The following is a 7,187-nucleotide window of genomic DNA, read 5'->3' on the forward strand; positions in this document are numbered from 1 at the left end:
TTGATACAATTATTTGATAATTAATACATTTAGAAGCACGGCATTGGTTTCAAACAATCCTTGGAACAAGTGGACAAAGAATTCTTGAGGGAACACTGAACAATAAATGTTATTATTGTTGTTACTATTGATGGTGGTAATGATGAACTTGAACATATATAGTTTTAACAAGCTGTAAAAACAGTTGATTTAAAAGTTCCCTTTACTGACAAAGCAACACAGCTTTTCCCCCTGCGCGTTTGCAAATCTCTAAATCTCTTGTTGTGTATATTCGTGTGGAAGAGAGGAACACCCACAGCATCCAGGTAAATAGCTATAGAAAGAGGACTGCTGATGGAGCATTGACTGTAATCCTCAGGCGTTAACACACTAATCTTCCCATCTGAAAGATTTGAAACATGGCAGCAGTGTTTCCTGAAGTTAAAAGACAGTAGCTTAGGGCACCGAACAGCCAAGGTGGTTGTACATAAAAAAGGCAACAGCAAAGGTGCTTTGCTTTACAGATTCTTGGCGTGGGTGATATAAGTAGCCTGAGTAGCCTAAGGCCTTGGTGGCTGTGAAGATTGAACTTGATATTATTCACCTGTCAGTCTGAGCTCTCCTCAGAGAGACAGAGAGATAAAACCTAATACAATTTCTTCTAATATATGTTATATATTACAAATATTAACTAATTCACAAAAGCAATTGTATTGACAAATAGGAGCACAGTTTTTTTGGCACATCATAAATATCCTTCCTTTTTAGCTGTGTTCCATGACTTGCGGGAACGGGACGGTTGGGTTTAAGGTAAGGTCATGGGTGGGCTTATGGTTCCGCGACACATGGGAATAACGGGACGGTTAAAGACACACTTGGGTCACGAACCCCATCAACCCCCCCGACCAACTTCCCTATGCAGAATTTCACCTTACATACTACTTGCTAAACCCAGTGTGGCCGCTGCTCTCCCCAGTACATTTTACACACACGCAAAGGGTGCTTTCCCCTTCACATTATACGCGGAAAACCCCTGTCCAAATGTCCATATTTTACATGTTTGGAGTGGAGTGGTATTTGAGACTCAACGTACTCCAGTGGCAACTCAATTGAGATATACAGTGCAAGCAAATATCTTTAGTCTTGTCGAAAAAACACTGCACATTTTCATCAGATAAATGATAACTAGGGGATAAATGGACAAAGGGACATTTTCAATTGGATACGTTCATATCAATTAAAACACTGAATTAAAAAAAAAGTACCCTGTGCAATTTTCTTTGATATTTGGGACAATCCCTAGCATCGACAACTACTACTTTTTTACCATTTTCTCTGGTCGTCTTCCGGCATCATATACTGTATATACAAATTAATCTGAATCCATTTTCTTTTTAGTTACTCTGCAAGAAAGCGGAATTTTCTACAATCCAGCGTCTGCAGTAGAGCTTTGAGATTGTAAATCCTGCTCCTCAGCTGTTCTCTGGCCCCCCTTTCTCCTGGACCCAACAATAAAAGAACCTTCTTTTACTGTTTTCAAAAATGTTCACAGAGTCACTCCTGAAGTGCCATTTAGCACATGTGGTGTGTGTAGCTTGCCTATTAAAAGGTAACTTTTTGCACAAAAAAATAGCTTTTCCATACATCATGTCTTTTCAACTTGATTGTCGAAATTTATATTTATTGCACTTAAACATGTTCCCTATCCCCTACTGACTGGCAGAAAATGTGCATTGGAATATGCTTCAACCAGAAGCTCTTTGGAGATTCTTTGATATTTTGATGCCTTAAAAAATACTACTTATTAACACAAAGTTCAATTGAACTTTTATAAAACCAAGAATCACTTTCCGTTGAAAAAAAAAGTAAAAAATCTTTTCTTTGAGAGAGTATCTGTAATCAGCTCTCTACACTTCTGTTAGCTGTGAACCGAGCATGGACCCTGCAGAGTAACTTCCAAGAATAAACAATAACCCTCAAATTATCCCAAACTTGATTAGAAACAAAAGAACACAAAACACCAGGCGTACACTCCCACAAGTCATTCACCCACTCACTGAGAAATAATAGAAAATATCGTCAGACAAAAAAAGAATATATAGCAGGAATAAACTTTTGCCATGCATTATTTACTCTGGGTTCACCTTGGAAGCCTGCTGTACAAGATTAAAAGAATAATTTCAAAGCTGTAAATAATCTGTGCAGGCACATATCACCTCCTCTGAAGTGCAGTGAATTATTTATTGTAATCTGGCAATGCAAGGTTGTTTATCACATATTAATGTGATACATCAGGGGAGTAATTCTCCTCTGGCACACCACAAGCAGTTTCACTCACTCGCCATCAGGGTACTTACTCTATCTATGGGGATTCATGAGGCTGTAATCTGAGTGGGAGCTAATCTACACCTGCAGCACCCTATCAGGGACCGATGCTGACTATTTGCAAATACTTGTGTGACTACATACAAATAAATTGCTCAGGTGTTGATATTCCCAATACAGACTTTGAGGCTAAGTTGTACAGAGAAGAAGGTTCTCTTTGTGCAGTGTTCTTGACTTTCTAAGCAGTAATGAGTGAGTATTGCCTATACCAAAACAATGAGATACATGACCATGCAGCATGGACACATTTTAAGTGTGGCTCTATAAAGTGATGCCACTCATGCATGGAAGGCTCAAAGTTATGTTGGCTGGGGCTGTGCATGTACAGTATATCTAATATATATACATACAGCCCATTTACAGCCCAGTTATATGTTCTGTCTCAGTATGCTGACATGGGCTGATGGACACTGTATACAAATCAACACATCATTAACTTTTTTTGGTCCTATTATAAATGAAGGCATTGTGACTAAGAGCCAAACTATCTTTCTTTCTTTCCCTCTGTCTCTCAAAAACACAGGACACACCTTGGACACGTTATTTGTTGTCATGGTTTATAGGTTATCAATGTTGCAATCAGAATAGCAACAGACTGATATTTTGGCCGGCCGATATGTTGGACCCATGTTTGCGTTTTTACTTATGCGTTTGCTGATAGTTTTTTCCCCGGCATTATTTACAGACAGGCCTCCACAGGCAGCCCTGTGTTGCTGGAGACCCTGCAGTTCCCGTGCAAACCATCCACTGCCCCTCCCCCACTAGCAGAGTGCTGTAAGCCTGCTATTCAAGACAATTGTAAGTTTTAATCTTTGGAAGCATCTTTTAACTGTTTGACTTAGCTGAAATATTGCCATGCACTTTGAAAGTGGAAAGTTGTTGTGCTATACAGTACGTGCTTGAAACCATAGCTAAGCAAGTTTGTGGGTACAAATGGAAAATGTGAATGCCGGACAGCTTGTCTATAAAACTGCTGCAAATAGCTAAGTTGTAGGCTATCCGTATCCATATAGTAGCTGTTACGAACACTGGTCATAGGGTTAATGAATGCAGACGGTCCGTGGTTCCATGCGTGGTATTTGTGGGAGTTTTATTCAGCAACCACCTGGCTGAGGTTTGGACACATGTGTTGTGTGTGTGTCTCTCACTCCATCTGTCTGTATGAATGTAAGATGTAAGATGATTGCAGAAGTGACACTAATCTGTGTTTTTCTTTATCCTTTTTTTAAGAAATGGTAGAGCAGATTCCAAAAACAAATCCACTGTAGCGGCATTTAAATAAATACTGTTTATCTACTTGTTCTTACTTGTTCTACCTCACCTGTTGTTACTATTTGTTAAATATAGTTTATTTAAGTTCAATAAATGTTCCATTGTTAAATTGAGACTTGTAACATTTGTTATCATCATAGTGTCATTTTTATGATGTAAATTGAGGGAGCAAAAGCAGTATCAGCTCCAAATAAAAAATCAGAATGTATAACTATGTGTAAATGTTTTTAGTTAAGTGAATTAAATTGTTTTAAAATGAATTTCCAGTTGCGTTCTGTGTAACTTGCAGCATTTCTGTATTTTGTTGTCTGTATTTGTGTCTTGTCTATTTGCATGTGTTTCCTAAGTTGCAATGTGTTGAGCTCTTATGGCCAACTCAGTTTGTACAAACTGTTGGTGACAAAAAAGTACTTTCCTGCTGGCTAGTCCTCACTCTGTGGGCAGACAATATGTCACCAGTTGCACAAGACCCATGGCTATAGGAGAATGAGAGATTGCCTTTAGGCTCATTAGGAACAACAGCTGGTTGGGTAATGAAGAGGAAACAGTGTGTCAAGAGGTTCCCTATACTTCCCAAGTGATGCAGAGTGATTCAGAGTATGCAATCGAAAAAAAAAAAAGATTAATGTTGATGCATCATCACTTTACCGCACTTAAATGACTCAGAGTAGACTAGTCTCTGTTGTTGGATGTTATAATAAAAAAATACAGCACATATTGTTAAGATAATGCAGCTGGGTGTATTCACTAGTATATGAGTAAATGTAGTGGTTAGGATATTAGTATCCATTACGGATTGGAAAAGCTTACTTTGCAGTTGCTTTATAAAACATTTAAGGAATAGTTGGATATTTATATAATAAATCTTGGCTTGGATGAGGATATCGACAATACTTTCACAACTGTATGGCAAAATCTGTAGCTGGAGTCAACTGGAAATAGGGCTAAAAAGCTAGCTTCACTCTCAAGGGCCCTCAAACAGCAATATTTCTTAAAACATCAAGTTATTTGGGGAATACCCACTTTTTGTAATGAAACTACAACAATATGCTTTCCACCACTTGATTTAATTTTCATTCATATCCCATCCTGCCCCCTTCACAGTGTCAGCGTGTTAGGAAATAACCTCCACATCTTGTCAAATGGGTTTCACAGGGATGCAAGCCAATGTTGTCTTCAGTACTTCCCACAGTAGCAACAAGTTGACTGGAAGGATATTTCTAGTCCAATGTTCAATCTCATCCAGCAGATGCTCAATTGGATTGAAATCTTGTGACTGGGCAGTCTTTTGCAGTAAGCTGACTTTACTGCCATGTTCATGGAGCATTTCCTAGACAATTTATGTGGCATGGGGCATTACCCTGCTGGAAAAAAAAACTTTCCACAGCAGCGCTTCCCTGTGGTTAGGGATGCACCTGATTGGCAATAGCCCTCTGCTACCCTGTGGCACTGAACCATTACTTCTCTTTTATCAAGGGTCCAAATAGGTGCCACAGAGAAAAAAGACCACACGTCCCCGTGCCACGGCCTGATGTGTGGCATGATTGATGCATGTCCTCATGTGGATTTTCCTCCATACTCTAGTCTTTTCATCAGTCTGGAACAGCAGGGACAAGGATTCATCTGTATTTCCAATCATCAAATGGAGTGTTTTTGTCTCTTAGTCTGCTGAAACCACAGCAACCAAGTTGAACTCTGCAAGGTCACTGGCTGCATTGTGTTATTGAGTTATACGATTTTGTCAAAGTATATTCTTTTTTGAAGAAAGCCAACTTAAATGTTGCTTAGTATGGTAGGTATGCAGTTTATTGACTACAGTTAATAATTTCTATCCTTAAATATCCATGCAAATATAAAGACATTGCCTTGATGGTTTATGTGGCACAAGGTAAAACTGTTACACTTTTACAAAGGATAGCTGGCAATCTGTGTTTGCCCAGCACTATTTATGTCTCAAATGCAGCTATCAAATACAAAATTAATTATATTATTCTTGCCACTGTCTTTGATTCATGTGCCAGTTGGAATTTGATGCCAAATATCAAAATTATTGCCAGAATGGTAAACCATACCACACTGCTACAAGGAAAATGGAGCACTGTTCACATTGCATGGATGAGTTATGGGTGCAGTGTGACAAGGATATCTATCAGTGGGATACTTGATAAAGCAGAATGGAATCTTACAATGTGAGAAGAAGGAGACAACAGAAATTTTACAGACCAATTCACATCTATTGATGCATTTGCTGAAAAAATGTCTAAGTGAGTCACAGTATGAGAAATGATGACGATTGGCAGAATATGTCAGCGTCATTCTGGGTGATTACAGCAAAAAGGATGATTAATACCATACTTTCCTATGTGGCTCTTTTTCATTGTTGAAAAATATTTGGGGCTTATCTTTTCCCATTCTTCTGTTACAACAATTCAGACGTGCTAGTCAGCAAAGTGGCTCGCAGTTGTAAGTCTCCAGGCTGACTTGCTTAATGATCAGCATGATATCATTAAGTGTTTTGCATCTTTACACTTTATTAGGCAAAAAGGGTTACCTTTATTGTGAACATTGCTAAATCGTGAATAAAAAAAAAAATGTATCAACACCTTTTCTGTGTTTGTGTGTAGTATTTATATAAGACATCCACAAGCTGTCATCTCCTCCTTTCTCCCATCAGCCTCACTTTAGATAAACAAAAAGGTTGTCAAGGTTGAGATGTCAGATGTGATGGGATTTTAGAAACATCCAGGCACCCTTAAAATGTACATGTCAGGATGTATCACACATTTTCAAAAGATAAGAATGAACTGTATTGAAATAAACTGTTTACTATTGGGCCCACTGTACAGTATGTAGACCAATGTCATACGTCTCAGCAGAGTTCATCAAAGAGAATACAGGGCAAATAAAGGGCAGATCTATGAGCATCAGATCAGGAACTTGTCATGTTTTCCTTAGTTTGACATATGTGATGCCACTTTCAAATTGTCCCATAATGTGGGACTCAATCGCTCCAAGATTGCATCATTCTCACTTTGGAAATCAAAGCTCTGTAAAGTATGCAGTGTGCTGACAAGCCTACTCTGTCTAAAATCACTGTGTGGCCACAGTATATCTGCTGCTTCATCCTGCACAAATTACTGAAAAGTGTCTTTTTTCATGTCAACTGGAATTATGTAGTATATATGGATTTAGATTTCCAAATTGTGACATTGTAAAGTATCATTCAATGCTATTAAGTGCATAAAGGTACATGTGTTAATGGGTTCTCTGTCAGTAATAAATTATGTGTTCATGTATGGGCATCCTGGCAGGTACAAATGTCTATACTAACCTTTCTCAGCGGCTGTGGCCGTTGGGTCTTCTATTGAATTTATAATTAACTTGTGAGGAAGTGTGGGCATTTTTTCTATTAAAAGAGACATCTTGTCAATTACAATCCTTGCAGAGATATTCACTGAACTTCCTGTTGGAAGAAAGGTCAATAGCATTGTGTAATGAGTAATTGACTCAAGGCAGAGAGCAGCTCAGGCTCAGACTGTGGTTCTGATCAA

This window comes from Etheostoma cragini, chromosome 10 (genome assembly GCF_013103735.1).
Source record: "Etheostoma cragini isolate CJK2018 chromosome 10, CSU_Ecrag_1.0, whole genome shotgun sequence".
Classification (NCBI taxonomy): domain Eukaryota; kingdom Metazoa; phylum Chordata; class Actinopteri; order Perciformes; family Percidae; genus Etheostoma; species Etheostoma cragini.